The following is a 21,960-nucleotide window of genomic DNA, read 5'->3' on the forward strand; positions in this document are numbered from 1 at the left end:
GTTCCCAGTATTAAAAACCAAACAACCAGCAACAACAACAACAAAAATGATTTAGATCAAATGTTTATGAAAAGAAAATTATGTTCACTCAGTAAATCTGAAAAGTAAATGAAAAAAAAAAGATATACACTCTACTGGGTGATTTCATCCATCCTAGGTCCAAATTATATTTATATACTGATGAATTGCAAATTAAGGATATGTCTAAAAGCCTATGTTCTGATCTTCAGGACTTCACCTTGATATCTCTCAGGCACCTCAAATTCTACAAGTATAAAATCTGAAATGAAGATCTTTTCCCACACTTCTATTTTTTTTTTTTTCTTCTCATCTCAATGTCAACAACATCCTCCTGGTGAGTTGCTCAAGCCAGAAACCTGGTATTCATCCTTGATTCATTCGTCTCCTAAATTATTGCAAGTACACACAAATATACTTCCATTCATTTAAATTTTCACAAAAATAAAATCATGGAATTGTTACAACCATTACTCCTCTATTAAGGGTTTATTTGTTAAATGAATTTTGAAGAATACTTAGGACACTGCAGTAGTGGGTTGAAAAACAAATACTCTAGAAGAGAGTTGGCTCAACCTCACCACTGTGGACGTCTGATAACCATTGTGGGGGGCTATCCTGGCCACTGTAGGATACTTAGCAGCATCTCTGGCATCTACCCACTAGATGCCAGCAATAACCTCTATTCATGGCAGACAAATAATGTCCCCAAAGGTACAAACCCCCAACAACTACCTGAATATCAAGTTAGTTACCTTATCATAGAAATTTACTTTGCTCACACTAGCCCATTATACTTAATTGGTTAAAAACGTAAGAAAATTTTGTGCCTCTGTTAGGAAGAGCATGCAGTTTAGTTCAATGTATCTCATTTAGTATCTGGTCTGCCCTCATAAAAACAACCTCCTATCAATAATGCTCAACTTCATTCCAAGGGATGAGACCTAGTCACTTAGCAATATAGTAAGTTCCTTATTCAGAACATTAACATATGTATTACTACATATGTAATATATAGAGATACATATAGAGGAGATAGATATATATTCTCACTCTTAACCTAATGTAAAATTATATAACTGGCAAAAAAAAGTTATGTTTATATAATATAAAAATTAATTTCTATTCTTCCTCCTCCCACCATAAAATTCTGAATAACTTAAAAAACAATAGAATTACTAGAAACCAAAATCTGAACTAGAAACAAATGTTTCCCAATATTCTGGCTTACCTCCTCTGGATACCCAAGCATCACACAGTTCTATTAGGGAGGAAAATGAAGTCACTGTTTTTAGTTTAGGATTTTTTTTTTATATTTAGGGTTTTACCTCTTATTCTTGTAACTTCAGAATTCTGGGAGTTCAAAATTAGTATTTACAATTAATTTGAAATCCTAAAAACAAAATTATGCTCAGTTTGTTATTCTGTATAATACCTAGTATTAGGCACTCATAAATAATACAGTGGTCTCAGAGATAGATGATAGTAACTTGTATTAAGATTGCAAGAATAGGGATAAGAGAAAGTGGATAAAATTTGAAATATATTTTGAAATTAGTACTCACAGGGAGTGGCAAGGAACTAGGTATGTGGAAGAAACGAGAGGAAAGAATCAAGGATGGCACCCAGGATTCTGGCCTAGACAGCTAAAATAATATTATCTAATAAACAGTGGGAGTGTAACAGGATTTTTGTAGTTTCTTCTGCTGGTGAGGTTTTGGCTTTGTTTTTTGTTTTTTTTTTTTTGAAACAGAGGTGCAATGAAGGGTTCAAGTTTATATCTGTATAAACCGAGACATCTGAGAGAGACTCAAAGAGGGGCTGTTAAATGGGCATTAGACAGATGAATCTTGATCTCCTAAGTGAAGTCTGGGATAGATATATAAAATTGAAAGTTGTGGCCAGGCACAGTGGCTCACGCCTGTAATCCCAGCACTTTGGGAGGCCGACATGGGCGGATCACAAGGTCAGGAGTTCGAGACCAGCCTGACCAACAATGGTGAAACCCCATCTCTTTCTAAAAATACAAAATTTAGGCCGGGCGCGGTGGCTCAAGCCTGTAATCCCAGCACTTTGGGAGGCCGAGACGGGCGGATCACGAGGTCAGGAGATCGAGACCATCCTGGCTAACACGGAGAAACCCTGTCTCTACTAAAAAATACAAAAAACTAGCCGGGCGAGGTGGCGGGCGCCTGTAGTCCCAGCTACTCGGGAGGCTGAGGCAGGAGAATGGCGCAAACCCGGGAAGCGGAGCTTGCAGTGAGCTGAGATCCAGCCACTGCACTCCAGCCTGGGCGACAGAGCCAGACTCCGTCTCAAAAAAAAAAAAAAAAAAAAATACAAAATTTAGCCAGGTATGGTGGTGCGCACCTGTAATTCCAGCTACTCAGGAGGCTAAGGCAGGAGAATTGCTTGAACCCGGGAGGCAGAGGTTGCAGTGAGCCAAGATTGTGCCACTGCACTCCAGCCTGAGCGACAGAATGAGACTCCATCTCAAAAACAAACAAAAAAAAAAATTTGAAAGTTGTAGGAATATGGTTAGTTCTATTAAATCACAGAAATGGAGGACATCACCTAATATCAGAGTATCGAATTAGAGGACAAAGAATGGGCTATCAGGAAGGCCAACAGTTAGAAAGTGAGTAGAGAAAAAACAGCAAGCAGAGAAGTCTGAAAATAATGGTCATAAGAAAACACAGTAACCATATGAAAAGATCAAAGAAGCTCAAAAAGTGACAGGAGGCTGACCTTTGTTTTCCAAGATAGCTGACTAAAAACATTTCCAGCATGCCTCATCCACTTAGAAAAACCAAAGTGGTATGCAGACAATCACACTTTGAATACATTATCCAACAGGGAACACAGGGTTCAACAGAAAAAGTGAAAGGAAACTCCAAAATCTGGGAATGAGAAGGAAAGCAGACAGCCTGTGTGGTCAAGACCGGCTGGGAACTGGCAATGAATCCCCAATACAAGAGAGAGTGAATATCTTTCTGCAGTCCACTTTCCCACTGGGGAATCACACAATTCAGGCCACAGGAGAGCACCCTGACCCACCCAAATTCTGAATCTGATTTAGGGAGCATCCAGGAGACTATGAGAAGGAACAGCTCCAGGGAGGCAACATGCCCTGGGTCCCACATAATTCCTGAGAACTAAGTAGCCACAGTAAGATGCCATTCTTAATCCTAGCTCTTAGCAACTATGAGTGGTCCTGGAAATCTGCAGCACCAGTCTTGGCCATTGGGGAAGATCAGGTTGCATCTTGTGGAGCAGGGGCTTGAGCAGGAATGGGGATCAATGGGGATCCCACAACCAAAACTAAGAAGCAGACATGGCATGGGCTGCAGTCTCTGGCACTGGAACCAGGCTCCCAATGCTCTAATCCTGAGCAGGATGAGTTACTGCAGAGGCTTGGTCTTGAGCTGGGTGCTGGCTTCTATGGCTCATGGCTGAATTACGGGCTAGGTGCAAACTGCCATACTAACAGAACAGCCAGGTTGGCTGCCACAGCTGGGATGGGGGAGGGACAGCAGTGGTCTCATCCTTCCTGGCACCTATGGCACGACCTCAGCACAGCAGCAGTCACCTCTCACCCAAGCATTTCACCAGAGGCGTGAGGACTACACTGCCTGCCCTACCCCCACATCATAGTTCATGCATGCACTTGCCATTGGGAGGTGTTGAGTACAAGCTTGCCCAGTCTGGATCCACCCAGCTTCACCCCCCTAACCCTATGCCAACACAAACTGGTGGGGGGGGGGGGCAGGTTCTGGGTGTTCCACAACCCAATCCACCACCTGGGGCACATGAGCACTTCTAGGGGACAGAGACTGAGCATAAACACCCTACTTCTACAGTCTCAGCTGGCTCTTACCTGCAAGCACCACCTCTGACCTAGAAGCCAGTTTGCACAGCCTGTTGCAACCACTTCCAGCACAAGAGCACAGTGCAAGGGAACAAGGAGAGCATCTCACCACCACTGCTACGTCTATCACCCTCACTACCCCAGCTGCTCGGGAGCTCGAGAGCCTTCTTATATGCCTGGTATACTGCTACTAAAACTGGCATCTGAGAAAGCCACCCAGATGCCCAAACATTAGCCTGCCTGGAAACTGCCAACACAGGAGCCAGCATATGCTGTCCCAGGTCACAAGGACAGACATACTTGGCACACTTCTGCTACCATTAAAACCTGATGATGGGCCCATCAGGCACTCAAGTCACAAGCACAACTTCACCACAGGCCCCGCCAAGAACCACACATTACCACAATGAAGATAGCCATATAAATTATACACAGTCTTCACTACTGCATGCACCTGAAAGCAAAGCCAGACGGCCTTACCCAACTAACATCATTGTCACATCTTCAAGAAAAAAGTCCCCCATCCACATGAAAGTCATTTTTTAAAAAAGAAGATGTAACTATGAAGCCAGATGAGCAGAAACCAACATAAAGATACAGAAAACATGAAAAAGCTAGGTAATATGATGGCCTCAAATGAATGCAGTAATTCTCCAGCAATAGGTCCTAACCAAAAAAGAAAAAAAAATCCTCAAATCCCAGATAAAGAATTCAAAATACTGATTTTAAAGAAGCTCAATAAGATGCCAGAGAAATCTAAAAACCAATACAAAGAACTCAAAAAATCAATTCAGAATACAAATAAAACCTTTTAACATGGAGATAAATATCTTTAAAAGATAAAAAGGCCGAGTACAGTGGCTAACGCCTATAATCTCAGCACTTTGGGAGGCCAAGGTAAGAGGACTGCTTGAACCCAGGTGTTTAGGACCAGTTTCGGCAACATAGCGAGAACCTGTCTCTACTAAAAATACAAACATTAGCTAGGCATGTTGGCACATGCTTGTAAATCCCAACTACTCAGGAAGCTGAGGCAGGAGGATCACTTGAGTCCAAAAGTTTGAGGTCATACTGAGCTATGATCATACCACTACACTCCAGCCTGGGCAACAGAACAAGTCTCTCTCTCCCCCCCCCACACACACACATACACACATACACACACACACACACACACATACACACACACAAATTCTGAAACTAAAAGATTCATTGAAGGAAATACAAAATACATTTGAAATACTAGATCAAGCAGAAGAAAGAATTTCAGAACTTGAAGACAGGTCTTTTGAAATAATCCAGTCAGACAGAAATAAAGAAAAAGAATAAACAAAGCTTTTTTCTTTTTTTTTTTTGAACTTGCTTATTACTTTCATTTATTTATTTTTTTATTAGACTTTAAGTTCTGGGATCCACATGGAGAACATGCAGGTTTGCTACACAGGTATACATGTACCATTTGAGACTACATAAAATGACCAAACTTACAAATTATTGGTATTCCTGAGAGAGATGAGAGATTAAAAGGCTTAGAAAGCCTATTTAACAAAATAAGAAATGAAACTTTTCCAAGTATAGCAAGATTTAGACATCCAGACACAGGAGACTCAGTGATCCCAAGGAAAACACAATGCAAAAAGGAGTTTGCCACAGCATATTATAATCAGATTGTCTAACGTAAAAAGAATTCTAAAATCAGCAAGACAGCCTTTAACCACAGCCACCACTGGAGAGCAGCAGCAATGGCTCTGTGCTACACTATGGTTGCGGGCCTCAACAAAGGCCACAAGGTGACCAAGAATGTGAGCAAGCCCAGACACAGTCGTAGCCTCGGGCGCCTGACCAAACATACCAAGTGTGTGCGGAGCATGACCCGAGAGGTGTGTGGCTTCACCCCATACGAGCGGCGAATCAAGGAGTTACTGAAGGTCTCCAAGGACAAACAGGCCCTCAAGTTCATCAAGAAAAGGGTGGGGACACACATCCTCACCAAGAGGAAACGAGAGGAGCTGAGCAATGTCCTGGCCACCATGAGGAAAATTACTGCTAAGAAAGACTGAGCCCCCTGCCCTGCCCTCTTCCTGAGATAAAGAACAGCTTGACAGAAAAAAATAAAATAAAATCATCAAGAGAAAAGCACCCTATCACCTACATAAGGAAACTCCATGAGACTAACATGAGACTTCTCACCAGAACCCTTAAAAGCCAGAAGAGAAGGGAATGACATATTAAAAGTACTGAAATAAAAAAAAAATCACCTACATAAGGAAACTCCATGAGACTAACATGAGACTTCTCACCAGAAACCTGAAAAGCCAGAAGAGAAGGGAATGACATATTAAAAGTGCTGATAAAAAAAAAAAAAAAAAAAAAAGACTGTCAGCCAAGAACTCAATATCCAGCAATAAGCTTCATAAATAAGAAGAAATGAAGTCTTTCCCAAACATGCAAATACTGAGGAATTCATCGCTACTAAACTGGCCCTACAAGAAATGCTCAAAGAAGTCCTAAACTTGGAAGTAAAAGTGATATTCATCATCATGAAAACACACAAAAGCATAAAACTCACTGGTAAAGCAATCACACAAAGGAGGAAGAAAAAGAAATCAAATGGCACCACTACAGAATTCCACCAAACCACAAAGACAAACATTCCAAGAAAAAAACAGAGAATTTATAAAACTGGAAAATGATTAACAATATGACAAGAACAAACCCTCACATATCAATATAAACCTTGAAAATAAATGAATTAAATGCCCTTTAAAAGATACAGATTGGCAAAATAGATTTTAAAAATATAATCCAACTATATGATGCTTACGAGAAACTCACATTACTTGTAAAGACACATATAGACCAAAAGTAAAGGAGTAGAAAGACAGTCCACACAAACAAATTCCAAAAGTGAGCAGCCCTAGCTGTACTTGCATCAATTAAATCAGATATTAAATAAAAGACGGTTAAAAAAAGACAAAGAACGTCATTCTATAATAAAGGGATCAATTTGGCAAGAGGTTATAACAATTTTAAATTTATATGCACCCAGCACTGGAGCACCCAGATCCATAAAACAAATATCACTAGGCCTAAAGAGAGAGAGAGATACAATAACGGTGGGAGACTTCAATGCACCACTAACAGCATCAGACTGATCATCTAGACAGGAAACCAACAAAGAAACATTAGATGTAAATTGGACTTTACACCAAACGGACCTAACAAATTTACAGAATATTCTGCCCAACAACTGCAGAATATACACTCTTTCAATGAGCGCATGGAACATTCTCCAAGATAAATCACATGTTAGGCCATAAAGCAAGTATCAACAAATGTTTAAAAATGAAATCCTATCAATTATTTTCTTTTTTTTTTTTTTGAGACGGAGTCTCACGCTGTTGCCCAGGCTGGAGTGCAGTGGCGCGATCTCGGCTCACTGCAAGCTCCGCCTCCCGGGTTCCCGCCATTCTCCTGCCTCAGCCTCCTGAGTAGCTGGGACTACAGGCGCCCGCCACTGCGCCCGGCTAATTTTTTGTATTTTTAGTAGAGACGGGGTTTCACTGTGGTCTCGATCTCCTGACCTTGTGATCCGCCCGCCTCAGCCTCCCAAAGTGCTGGGATTACAGGCTTGAGCCACCGCGCCCGGCCCAATTATTTTCTCATACCACAGTGGATAGAAATCAATACAAAAAGGAACTTCAGAAACTATACAAACACATGGATATTACACAAGCTCCTGAACAATCACTGGATCAAAGAAGAAATTAATACAAAAGATTAAAAATTTTTTGAAACAAATGAAAATGTAAACACAACAAACCAAAACCTGTGGGACATAGCAAAAGCAGTGGTAAGAGGGAAATTTATAGCATTAAATGCCTATTATTTAAAAAAAAGATTATAAATTATCAACCTAACAGTGCATCTCAAAAAACTAGAAAATCAAGAACAAACCACACTCAAAACTAGCAGAATTTGAAATAACAAAGATCACAGTATGAATGAAATGAAATGAAATGAAATAGAGACCAAAAAAAGATACAAAGTATTAAAAAAAACAGTTGATTCTGCAAAAAGATAAATAAAACTGATAAACCAGTAGCTAGACTAACCTAGAAGAGAGATGAATCAAATAAACACAATGAGAAATAAAAAAGGAAACATTACAACTGATACCACAGAAACACAATAGAACATCAGAAACTATTATGAACAACTATATACTCACAAACAAGAAAACCTAAAGGAAAGAGATAAATTCCTGGAAACACACAACCTACCAAGATTGAACAAGGAAGAAATAGAAAATCTAAACAGGCCAATAATGAACAGCAACATTGAATCAGTAGTAAAAAAAAAAAAAAATTCCCGACAAAGACAAGCTCAGGGATTGTTGACGGAGCTTGGCTGAGGGATTCACAGCCAAATTCTATCAAATATAAAAAGAAGTAATACCACTCCTCCTGAAACTGTTCCAAAAAATTGAAGAGGAGAGTATTCTCCCTAATTCATTCCATGAGGTCGCTATCACCCTAATACCAAAACTGGACAAGGACACAACAACCAAAAAAGGCAAACAGCAGACCAACATCCCTGATGAACATTCATGCAAGAATCCTCAACAAAATACTAGTAAATTGAATACAGGACATCAAAAAGATAATGCACTGTATCAGTTCATTCTCATGCTGCTGATAAAGACATACCTGAGACTAGGCAATTTACAAAAGAAAGAGGTTTATAGGACTTACAGTTCCACATGGCTGGGGAGGCCTCACAATCATGGTGGAAGGCAAGGAGGAGCAAGTCACATCTTACATGAATGATAGCAGACAAAGAGCTTGTGTAGGGAAACTCCCATTTTTGAAACCATCAGATGTCATGAGACTCATTCACTGTCACAAGAACAGCACGGGAATGACCCACCCCCATGATTCAACCATCTCCCACCGGATCCCTTCCACAATACGTGGGAATTATGGCAGCTATAAGATGAGATTTTGGTGGGGACACAGAGCCAAACCATATCATACACCATGACCAAGTGGGTTTTACACCAAGGATAGAAAGATGGTTGAGTATATGCAAATTAATAAATGTGATATATCACATAAACAGAATTAAGGACAAAAAACATATGATCATCTCAATAGATGCAGAAAAAGCATTTGATAAAATTAAGCTTCCGGTCATGATAAAACCCCTCAACAAACGAGGCATAGAAGGAACATACCTCAAAAAAATAAAGGCCATATACAACAAACACACATATCATACCTACAACCCACATACCATACGACAAACCCACATATCATACTGAATGGGGAAAAGCTGAAGGCCTTCCCTCTAAGATCTACAACAAGACAAAGATGCCCACTTTCACCACTGTTATTGAATATAGTACTGAAAGTCCTAGCCAGAGCAACTGGGCAAGAGAAAGAAATAAAACACATCCAAATCAGAAAGAAGGAAGTCAAAGTATTGCTGATTGCTGACGATATGATCTTATATCTAGAAAACCCTAAAGACTCCACCAAAAAAACTCTTAGATTTGATAAAGTTTCAGGATACAAAAATTAACATATAAAACACAGTAGCATTTCTATATACCAATAATGATCTCACTGAGAATGAAATCAAGAAGTCAATCCTATTTACCATACCTACCAAAAAAATAAAATACCTAGGAATAAATTTAACCAAAGAGGTGAAAGATCTCTACAAGGAAAACTATAAAACACAGATGAAAGAAATTGAAGATGACAAAAACAAATGGAAAGATATCTCATGCTCATGGATCAGAAGAATTAATATTGTTAAAATGACCATACTACCCAAAGCAATCTACAGGTTCAATGCAATCCCTACCAAAATACCAACACCATTTTTTTCACAGAATTAGAAAAAAAAATCATAAAATTCATATAGAACCAAAAAAGAGTCCAAATAGCCAAAGCATTGGTCTTTTGCAACAACATGGATAGAACTGAAGGTCATTATCTTAAGTGAAACAAACCAGACACAGAAAGACAAATATCACATGTTCTCACTCACTCATTTTTTAGTGAATGCTAAAAAATGGTGTATACATAGATAAAGAGAGCAGAGTGATAGACAATGGAGACTCAGAAGGGTGACAGAGTGGGAGAGGGGTATATAATAATAAATCACCTAATGGGTACAATGTATGTTATTTGGGTGACAGATTCTCTGAATCCCCTAACTGGACTACTATGCATGCAATAAATTCGCACTTGTACCCCATAAATTATATAAATAAATTTTTAATGAAAAAAAAAAAGAACAGCCACACTGGAAAACAGTCTGGTATGCGTTTACAAAGATAAATATGGTCTTAATTCAGCAATTGCAAGCCTGGGTATTTACTCAAATCAGTTCAAAACTAATGTCTACACGAAGTCTTCACACTAACAATTATAGCAGCCTTATTCATAATTGCCAAAATTTAGAAACAAACAAGACGCATCTTTCAATAGGTGAATGAATAAACTGTGGAATATCCATACAATGGAATCGCTTCCAGGAAATGAGCTTTCAAGCCATGAAAAGACATGGAGAGACCTTAACATATATTGCTTCTTGAAAGAAGCTAGTCTGAAATGTCTACATATGCTAGGATTCCTAGTAAATATCATTCTGGGAAGGGTAAAACTATGGTGATAGTAGAAAGATCAATGGTTGCCATGGATTTGGGAGGAAAAGAGGGAATAAGGGAAGAGGAAGAGAGTATTAGTCCATTTTCACACTGCTATAAAGAACTACCAGAAACTGAGTAATTTATAAAGAAAAGAGGTTTAATTGACTCACAGTCCACATAGCTTGCAGGCCTCAGGAAACTTACAATCACGGCAGAAGGCAAAGGAAGAGCAAGCACCTTCTTCACAAGATGGGGGGCAGGGCAGGGGAACCGCTACACAATTATAAACCATCAGATATTGTAAGAACTCACTCACTACCATGAGAGAAGCATGAGGGAAACCAGTCCCATGACCCAATCACTTCTCACCAGGTCCCTCCCCTGACACATGGTGATTACAATTCGATATGAGACCTGAGTGGGGACACAGAGCTAAACCATATCATTCTGTCACAGCCCTTCCCAAATCTCATTTCCTTATCACACTGCAAAATACAATTATTCCACCTCAACAGTCCCCAAATGTCTTAACCAATTCCAGCATTAAGTCAAAAGTCCAACTCCAAAGTCTCATCTGAGACAAGGCAAGTCCCATTCTGCCTATGAGTCTGTAAAATCAAAAGCAAGTTAGTTACTTCCTATATACAATGGGAGTACAGGCATTGTATAAATACACACGTTCCAAATGAGAGAAATTGGCCAAAATGAAAGGGCCTCAGGCCCCGTGCAAGTCCAAAATACAATGAGGAAGTCATTAAAACTTAAAGTTCCAAAATAATCTCCTTTGACTCCATGTCTCACATCCAGGGTACACTGATGGAAGGGGTGGGTTCCCAAGGCCTTGCATAGCTCTACCCTTGTGGGTCTTCAGGGTATAGCCCCATGGCTAGTTTCAGGGGCCAGCATTGAGTGCTTGCAGCTTTTCCAAGTGCTTGGTACAAGCTGTCAGTCTGGAGGTATGGAGGATAGTGGCCATCTTCTCACAGCTTCACTAGGCAGTGCCCCAATGGGGACTCTGTGTGAGTCTCCAACCCCACATTTCCCCTCTACACTGTCCTAGTAGAGGTTACCCATGAGGGCTCTCGCCCTGCAGCAGACTTCTTCCTGGACATTCAGACATTACCATACAGCTTCTGAAATCTAGGCAGAGGTTCCCAAACCCCAGTTCCTGTCTTCTAAGCACCCACAGGCTGAACACCGTGTGGAGGCCGTCAAGGCTTGAGGCTTGCACCCTCTGAGGCAACATTATGAGCTGTGCCTTGACCCCTTTTAACCACAGCTGAAGCTGGAGTGGCTGGGACACAGAGCACCATGTCATGAGGCTGCACAGAGCAGTAGGGCCCTGGGCCCAGCTCGTGAAACCATTTTTCCCTCCTAGGCCTCCAGGCCTGTGATGGGAAGGGCTGTTGTGAAGATCTCTGAAATGCCCTGGAGACATTTTCCCCATGATTTTGACAATTAACATTTGGCTCCTTTTTACTTATGCAAATTTCTGCAGCAGGCTTGAATTACTTCCCAGTAAATCGGTTTTTCTTTTCCATCATATAGGCTTTAAATTTTCCAAACTTTTATGCTTTTCTTCCCTTTTAAACATTAAGTTCCAATGTCAGACCACCTCTTTGTGAATGCATATGACTGAACACTTTCAGAAACAGCCAGGTCACATCTTGAATGCTTTTCTACTTAGAAATTTCTTCTGCCAGATACCCTAAATCATGTCTCTTAAGTTCAAAGTTCCACAGATCTCTAGGGCGGGAACAAAATGCCATCAGTCTCCTTGTTAAAGCACAGCAAGAGTGACCTTTACTTCAGTTCCCAGTAAGTTCCTCATCTCCATCTGAGACGACCTCAGCCTGGATTTCATTGTCCACATCACTATCACATTTTAGTCATAACAATTCAACAAGTCTCTAGGGAGTTCCAAATTTTCCCACATCATATTCCTGTCTTCTTCTGAGCCCTCCAAACTGTTCCAACTTCTGCCAATTACCCAGTTCCAAAGTTGCTTCCATATTTTCAAGTATCTTTATAGCAATGCCCCACTTCTTTAGTAACAATTTTCTGTATTAGTCCATTCTCACGCTGTGATATAAAACCACTTGAGAATGGGTAATTTATAACGAAAAGAGGTTTAATTGACACACAGTTCTGCATGGCTGGGGAGGCCTTAGGAAACACAATCATGGCAGAAGGTGAAGAAGAAGCAAGCACCTTCTTCACAAGGCAGAGGGCAGGAGGAGAATGCTACACACTTATAAACCATCAGATCTCATAAGAACTCACTATCATGAGAACAGTATTGGGGAAACCACTCTCATGATCCAATCACCTCCTACCAGGTCCCTACCCCAACACATGGTGGTTACAATTCAATATGAGATTTGGGTGGGGACCCAGAGCTAAACCATATCAAAGAGTGATTAATACATGGAACACAGAATTTTCAGGGCAGTTACACTCTTCTATGTGATACTGTGATGATGCATACATGACACATGCATTTGTCAAAACACATACAACTATACAACACAAAGACTGAACCCTAATGTATAGACTTTAATAATAAAGTATAGCTTCATCAATTTTCGTAATCATCAAGTGTACCATATATTGGTTCGTTAATTGTAAAAACACATTACAAAAATATAAGATGCTAAAAATAGGAAAACTATGAGCTGGAGAAAAGGAGTATGGGGTAACTGTACTATCTGCTCAATTTTTTTGTAAACCTAAAACTTCTGAAAAAATAACATATGAAAAAAGCAAATAAACTACAAAAAAGGGACAGAAAAAAATACTAAATCATCAGTATTAATAACAAGAATAATTTAATGATTTAAATAATATCAAGACATTACTAATCTACACATTTTTCATAATCTTTTATGTTCATTCCCCTTCAAATAAAAGATTATTTAGTTAAATTACAAAGTAACATTATAAGCTCCCTTAGGGAATTTAATTAAATGTGCATTCATAAACTATTTTCTGGATGATTCCATGTATTTATTTACTAAATACCATTTAAAATTATAATTATTATTCTTATTTAATGGAGTTAAATCAAATAAATAATAATAAATCTTGTTGGGAACAGGCCCCCAAATCTGGCCATGAACTGGCCCCAAAACTGGCCATTAACAAAATCTCTGCGGCACTGTGACATGTTCGTGATGGCCATGAAGCCCACGCTGGAAGGTTGTGGGCTTGCCGAAATGAGGGCAAGGAATACCTGGCCCACCCAGGGTGGAAAACCACTTAAAGGTGTTCCTGAACCACAAACAATAGCATGAGCGATCTGTGCCTTAAGGAGATGCTCCTACCACAGATAACTAGTCAGACCCATCCCTTTATTTCAGTCCATCCCTTTGTTTCCTGCAAGGAATACTTTTAGCTAATCTATAATCTATAGAAACAATGCTTATCACTGGCTTGCTGTCAATAAATATACAGGTAAATCTCTGTTCAAGGTTCTCAGCTCTGAAGGTTGTAAGACCCCTGATTTCCCACTCCACACTCTATATTTCTGTGTGTGTGTCTTCAATTCCTCTAGTGCCACTGGTTTAAGGTCTGCACAACCGAGCTGGTCTCGGCAAAATCTAATTCTTAGGTGTTTCAGATTTTAAATCATTATGAACGTCCTTTTTAAAGTACTGAGTAAATACAGTAACAGTGCCAAAAAAATACAACCATGGAAAGAAAGATGGGAAATAACACAAAACTATTTGTGTCTTAATTTCTTGAACTATCTCAAACTAACAGCATCTCATATTTTCCATCAAAAAAGTGAAGATTAACTTTTATATCACTATAATGAATAAAATTTAAACTGATTTAAAATGTTTATCTTGTGATATACAATAAAGGAGCTTTTTAAACATTAAAAATCACTTAACATGTACACTAGGGCAACTAGAAAAATATGACTAATAATGAACAAATAATTGAGAAATACATGCAAAACTGGTATTTTAATTGAGTTCCAGCAAAAAAATTAAATAAATAAAAATTCCACCTAAAAATTGGGGGAAAAAACCAGCTGGGTGTAGTTGGTGGCCTGTTGGGATTACATGCCTGTAATCCCAACACTTTGGGAGGGCCAGGTTGGGGGATCATTTGAGCCCAAGTGTTCCAGACCAGCCTGGGCAATATGGCAAAACGCTATCTTTACAAAAACATACAAAAAGTAGCTGGGCTTGGTGCATGCCTGTAGTTCCAGCTACTCTTAAGGTGGGAGGATGGTTTGAGCCCAGGAGGTTGAGGCTGCAGTGAGCCATGATCATGCCACTGCACTCATGCCTGGGTGACAGAGTGAGACCCTGTCTTTTTCAAAAAATAAAAATAAATAAAAATTGGAAAACTGGTCATTTATTCCTCCATGGAAGATTCACTTCACAACAATTTCAAAGCCTACTTTCTTAGGCAACAAACAGCACTTGGGAAAAGACAATTATAAAATTATAAAAATGTTTCACCTTTTCCACATAAAAAAGGACATTAAAACGTGTATTTATCTTCCTATCGTAGGCTGAAGATATCAGATCCTAATTCTGGAACCTGTAAGTGTTATCTTATATGCTAAAGTTTTTACAGACGTAATTAAGAATCTTGTGATGAGATTAGCCTGCATCATCCATGTGGACTCTAAATGCCATCACATGTATCCTTGTAAGAGGAAAGCAGCGGGTAAACTACACAGAATGAAGAGGGGGCCACGTGGAGAAGGAGGGAGCCACTGGAATAATTCTGCCACACAATGCCAGTAGCCATCAGAAGCTAGAAGAGGCAAAGAATGGATTCTCCCCTAGAGCCTCCTCATAGAGAGTGCAGCCCTGCCAAAACCTTGATTTTAGCTCAATTAAATTCGCTTCTAACTTCCAGTCTCCAAACCTGTGAGTGACTAAATTTGTTTTTTAAATCATTAAGTTTGTGATAATTTGTTATGGCAGGCACAAGAAACTAATACACACCATAATGATAGTTTATTGGAATTAATAAGAGAATGATTGTAAATATTTTTAATTATATAGCTGTGTATTTTTTTCTTGTGCAGTATCGATACCTCAGTTAATTAGTATCCAAAGGGATAAGCACCTTTATAACCACTGAGCTGTTTTTCTTGTCTCATTTTTAATCATAAAATCCAGTATTGGCAGTAAATCAACAGTAGACAGATTGCTATGTACTGTTTCCCACCTTCCTTCAAGACATTCCTTGTAAAACTGCTGGGAGTCTATTAGAGACCTTGGTCAATAATCTTAAGTAACCCAATCTAAATTATGTTCTGTATCACTCTTGAGCTTGAGAGACCAAGGAACTAGAGAAGGAGAGGAGTCAGATGGAATAGAAATCTGTTTGCTGTCTCCCAAGCTGCACCCACAGAGCCACAGATTGGTCTATCTGCTTGCTGCCCATTGAAATTCCTGGCCCACTGGCTACCATTTCTTCCAAATATACAAAATGACTTTCAGAAATTATACTATTATACTGTACTAATTATAGTCTTATCGTATTCAGTGTACAAATGGGTAGAGAGAGTTTTTTGCACAAATTGTTAAACTTGAGTTTAAGTGCTGTTTAATAATATAGATTACCATAGTCTCTCCTTTTTAAAAAAATCCTAGGTAATATTTGAAAGCCTGACACACTTTTACCTCTGGCCCTAAAAATGCCATCACATGTATCCTTATAAGAGGAAAGCAGAGGGAAATTAAACAGACACATTAAGGAGAGGGCCATGTGATTTTTACCTCTGATAAAATTCCTAATAATGAAGTGTGCTGTTTGAACACATCTTCATCGTTACAGTAATCACCATAGAATTGTCTGCTTGAAGGAACATGGGAGTTAATGGAGAAATAACTTGAAATCAGAACTCTAAATTCACATCAAGAATAACCTAAGTGGAATTGAGGGAAATATTATACACAGACACCCTATATGCTAGATCACAATACCATGCACTTTGCATAGATTATTTCTAATCCTTTTAACAATTTTGTAAGGTAGTTACTGTTTCTCATTTAACATGTTGATATGGTTTGGCCATGTCCCCACCAAAATCTCATCTTGAATTCCCACATGTTGTGGGAGGGACCCGGTGGGAGTTAATTGAATCCTAGGGGCAAGTCTTGCCCATGCTGTTCTTATGATAGTGAGTAAGTCTCACAAGATCTGATGGTTTTAAAAAGGGGAGGTTCCCTGCACAAGCTCTATTCTCTTGTCTGCCACCATGTGAGATGTGCCTTTTACCTTCCACCATGATTGTGAGGTCTCCTCAGCCACATGGAACTGTTTAAGTCCAATAAACCTCTTTCTTTTGTAAATTGCCCAGTCTCGGGTATGTCTTTACCTGCAGCATGAAAATGGATGAATACAGTAAATTGGTACCAGCAGAGTGGGGCACTGCTGAAAAGATACCCAAAAATGTGGAAGTGACTCTGGAACTGGGTAACAGGCAGAAGTTGGAACAGTTTGGAGGGCTCAGAAGAAGACAGGAAAATGTGGGAAAGTTTGGAACTCCCTAGAAACTTGTTGAATGGTTTTGAACAAAATGCTAATAATGATATGGACAATGAAATCCAGGCTGAGGTGATCTCAGATGGAGATGAGGAACTTGTTGGGAACTGGAGCAAAGGTGACACTCTTGTTATGTTTTAGCAAAGAGACTGGTGGCATTTTGCCCCTGCCCGAGAGATTTGTGGAACTTTGAACTTGAGAGAGATGATTTAGAGTATCTGGTGGAAGAAATTTCTAGGCAGCAAAGCATTCAAGAGGTGACTTGGGTGCCATTAAAAGCACTCAGTTTTAAAAGGGAAACAGCATACAAGTTTGGAAAATTTGCACCCTGACAATGTGATAGAAAAGAAAATCCCATTTTCTGAGGAGAAATTCAAGCTGGCTGCAGAAATTTGCATAAGTATCCAGGACCCGAATGTTAATCCCCAAGCAAATGGGGAAGATGTCTCCAGGGCATGTCAGAGGTCTTCACAGCAGCCCATCCCATCACAGGTCTGAAAGCCTAGGATGAAAAAATGGCTTCGTGGGCCAGGCCCAGGGTCCCTGTACGGTGTGCAGGCTAGGGACTTGTTGCCCTGTGTCCCAGCCACTCCAGGCATGACTATAAGGGGCCAAGGTACAGCTTGGGCCGTGGCTTCAGAGGGTGCAAGCCCCAAGTCATGGCAGCTTCCATGTGGTGCTGAGCCTGCGGGTGCACAGAAGTCAAGAATTGAGGTTTGGGAACCTCTACCTAGATTTCAGAGAATGTATGGAAATGCCTGTATGTCCAGGCAGAACGTTGCTGCAGGGGTGGGGACCTCATGGAGAACCTCTGCTAGGGCAGTGCAGAAAGGAAATGTGGGGTCAGACCCTCCACACAAAGTCCCCACTGGGGCACTGCCTAGTGGAACTATGAGAAGAGGGCCACCGTTCTCCAGACCCCACAACGGTAGATCCACTGACAGCTTGCACCGTGCACCTGGAAAAGCCACAGACACCCGGTGCCAGCTTATGAAAGCAGCCAGGAGGGAGGCTGTACCCTGCTAAGCCACAGGGGCAGAGCTGCCCAAGACCATAGGAACCCACCTCTTGCATCAGCGTGACCTGGATGTGAGACATGGAGTCAAAGGAGATCATTTTGGAACTTCAAGATTTGACTCCCCCACTGGATTTCAAACTTGCACAGGGCCTGTAGCCCCTTCATTTTGGCCAAATTCTCCCATTTGGAATGGTTGTATTTACCAGATGCCTGTATCCTCATTGTATCTAGGAAGTAACTCACTCGCTTTTGATTTTACAGGCTCATAGCCAAAAGGGTCTTGCCTTGTCTCAGATGAGACTTTGGACTGTGGACTTTTGAGTCAATACTGAAATGAGTTAAGACTTTGTGTGACTGTTGGGAAGGTATGATTGGTTTTGAAATGTGAGGACATGAGATTTGAGAGGGGTCAAGGGCAGAATTATATGGTTTGGCTGTGTTCTCACTCAACTCTCATCTTGAATTCCCATGTGTTGTGGGAGGGAACTGATGGAAAATAATTGAATCATAGGGGCAGGTCTTTCCTGTGCTGTTCTCATGATAGTAAGTTTCATGAGATCTGATGGTTTTAAAAAGGGGAGGTTCCCTGCACAAGCTCTGTTCTCTTGTCTACCACCATGTGAGAAGTGCCTTTCACCTTCTGCCACGATTGTGAAGCCTCCCCAGCCACGTGGAACTGTAAGTCCAACAAATTTCTTTCTTTTGTAAATTGCCCAGTCTCGGGTATGTCTTTATCAGCAGCATGAAAACAGACTAATACACATATGAAGCAACGGTACACTCAATGACATGCCTTCCCAAAGCTAAAAAAAAATTAAAAACTAGTAATAACTGACAGCGCTGGGATTCCAAACTCATGTGTCTTCAAAGTCTATGTTCTATGTGTGATTTTCCAGTCCTCTAACACACTACCGCAACCTTCTGTCCCACATCTCAAATATTCTGTCCCACTGCAACCACAAACCAGGGTCTGAAGAATTCTAAATCTCCTAACAATATCCACACACACCACCAAGATTGCTTCTTGCAATAGGAGGCAGAATGTAAATCTTACTGCTAGGTTCAATTTTTGTTTCAGACAATAACGAACACGATTATAAAGCCCTCAGCTGTTCCTAATTTACCAATTCAAAATTGTTTCATCTGAGATGACACACAGCTTTCTCGGATACTTAAAGAGATGGGCTGTTATTACTTTTTCAATATTTTTAACCAATTCAATAAACAAGAATTAAATAAAATTAGTCAAATAAATTTTGTCTAAAGGAGGATAACATCTTATAGACAAAATCATTGTGCTGAGTACCTGTCAAGAACTCTGAAGGGTCAGATTTTACCCTACTTGTAAGCCAGTATGTTAGCCTAACACTGTTGTATAGATGCTAGCAGAAGACATGAGACTCCTGTGTGAGAGACAGAGCCCTTTATTGCTCACAACACAGCAAGTGGCATGAACAGCATATTCGGCTCAGTTCCCCTTACTCCCCAAAATCGCATAGGGGCAACATTGATAGGCCCAGATGGATGCATACACATGCAATATTATCACATTATAGGAAAGGAACCTGAGCTGAGGGAACCCAAATCTTTTATCATAGTAAGCATGCCTGCCTTTTGTTCTAAGGGAGACATTATCTTTATTTTATTGGACTTAATTAAGCATGATTGTCTTTTGCTTTTGGAGAGAAATACTATCTAATTCATCCTGCCTTTGCTTTGGTTTGTTTTTGTTTTATTTGTTTGCTTTTTAAGAAAGTATCTTGCTTTGTCGCCCAAGCTGGAGTGCAGTGGTGAGATCACAGCTCACTGTAGCCTTGACCTCCCAGACTAAAGCGGTCCTATTGCCTCAGCCTCCTAAGTAGCTGGGACTACAAGCATGCACCACCATGCTTGGCTATTTTTTTAAGAAACAGGGTCCTGGCCGGGAGCAGTGGCTCATATCTATAATCCCAACACTTTGGGAGGCCGAGGAGGGTATATTGCTTGAGTCTAGGAGCTTGAGACCAGCCTGGGCAACATGGCAAAACCCCATTTCTACAAAAAATACAAAAAAATAGCTGGGTGTGGTGGCATGGACCTATAGTCCCAGCTACTTGGGAGGCTGAGGCAGGAGGATCACCTGAGCCTGAGGAGGTTGAGGCTGTGGTGAGCCATGTGTGCCACTGCACTCCAGCCTGGGAAACAGAGCAAGACACTGTCTCAAAAAAAAGAAAAAAAAAAAAAAAAAAAAAAAAAAAAGGTCAGGGGGACAGGGTCTTGCTATGTTGCCCAGGCTGGTCTCAAATTCCTGGGCTCAAGCAATCCTCCTGCCTTGGCCTCCTAAAGTGTTGGGATTACAGGTATGAGCCACTGCATCCAGTCTGCACTTTGTTCTGAAGGCAAACAGTATGTTTATCTTGCAAAGTTGTTCACTGTACCAACATCATTGAAAATACAGTTCAGAACACAGGGCAGTTAGTGCCTCACTTGTAAGATGTGCAGAAATACGAAGCCATGGTGAACTGTCTTTGAACATTACCATTCCTTTTCCAGCAGGGCTTAGAAGTTGCAGCCTAACCACAGAAAACATGCAAGGTAAAATATTCAAATATCTTAATATCAAATTATCTGTGGTCCTGCATTTCCAGAGTCTGTGACAGAGGCAAGCAAATTCTGATCCTCACCTTGCAAGCCTCATTCTCCATATTTGCCAGGTAGCATCCTGACTTGACTAATAGCCTTTATCATCCATTTGACAAAATTCCATTAAACATTAACTATAAATTAAGCATGAGATGTTAGGGTAAATCAAAAGCTCAACCAGACACCAACTCTAGGTAATATCAATTCTTACTCCACTCCAACACCAAATAATTCCTGCTTAGATAGTAACACTTCAGTGAAAGAATGCAAAAAGAAAAACCTCCATTTAGTTCTACTAAAATTGTAGTTTCTATAATATAAAGCTCTTGTGGCTAGACCAATACAGCATCATCCTTGGGGTATGTCACAAAGTTCACAGAAGTCTCACTGACTAAAAAAGAGGGGAGACGAACACTAGACTGGATCTGAACTGCATTTCTGAATCCACTACTACCTATTAAATAGTGCCAAAATCACTTAATTCCTCACTATTTCAGAGCAATTGGTAATGACTAAATATTCTGCAACAACCTAAAATCCCTAGAAGAAATAATCAATAGAAATGAAGGGAAAATTGTCGATTTGTACATAATGATAGGTAATGTTCATAAAGATAGAAAATAAAATGATGGAAATTAGACCATTATATTCATTTCTTGTAACATAAAAAATATATAGCAGAAATATGTCTCCAGGAGAGTGCATAAAATCAACCAACTCAGATACTTATTTCCTAACATGAAAAAGAAATAATTAAATTTTCTCTATTCTTTGGTAACTATTAATATTATTACTCAAAGTTGAGCAGTTACAGTATATAAAATCTGATTAATATGTTCTTAAATGTTAGCAATTCTTCATCTATTTTTCTTTCTAAAAGAACTGTTAAGGCTAGAAACAAAAGCAGCAAGAAAACAGAAGGCACCACAGCTGTCTATCGACGCAAGGATGGAAAGTGTCTTTGAAACATTAGAGACTGATATTGGATGGAGCCTGATGGGAAATGACAACCCCATGGCTCTGGCATCTGCTTCAACAGATGCCCTTTGCAAAGACAGGTGATTTCTTGATTCAGTATTCCCTAGAAGGGTGTTGTGCAGGACAAAATAATGAACAGTCTATAACACTGAGACCTTGTTGAACGAGTAAGATGTATGGATTACAGAATTTGTAAGCTACTCCATGAATTAAAATTTTAACCGCAAGTGCAGCAGAGAGAAAAAATAACTTGTAGACATTGGGAAAAAATGCTTC

General features: G+C 40.0%; 1 protein-coding gene and 1 pseudogene across 1 annotated transcript in view; one reads left to right on the forward strand and one right to left on the reverse strand.

Annotated features, from left to right (window-relative positions):
- LRCH2 (leucine rich repeats and calponin homology domain containing 2) overlaps positions 1 to 21,960 on the reverse strand; it is a 129,222-nt gene that overhangs the window by 86,421 nt on the left and 20,841 nt on the right. The gene's annotated exons all lie outside the window — the stretch shown is intronic.
- On the forward strand, positions 5,629 to 5,946 carry LOC100423255 (large ribosomal subunit protein eL36 pseudogene; annotated as a pseudogene).

This window comes from Macaca mulatta, chromosome X (assembly GCF_049350105.2).
Source record: "Macaca mulatta isolate MMU2019108-1 chromosome X, T2T-MMU8v2.0, whole genome shotgun sequence".
In the NCBI taxonomy this organism is placed as follows: Eukaryota; Metazoa; Chordata; class Mammalia; order Primates; family Cercopithecidae; genus Macaca; species Macaca mulatta.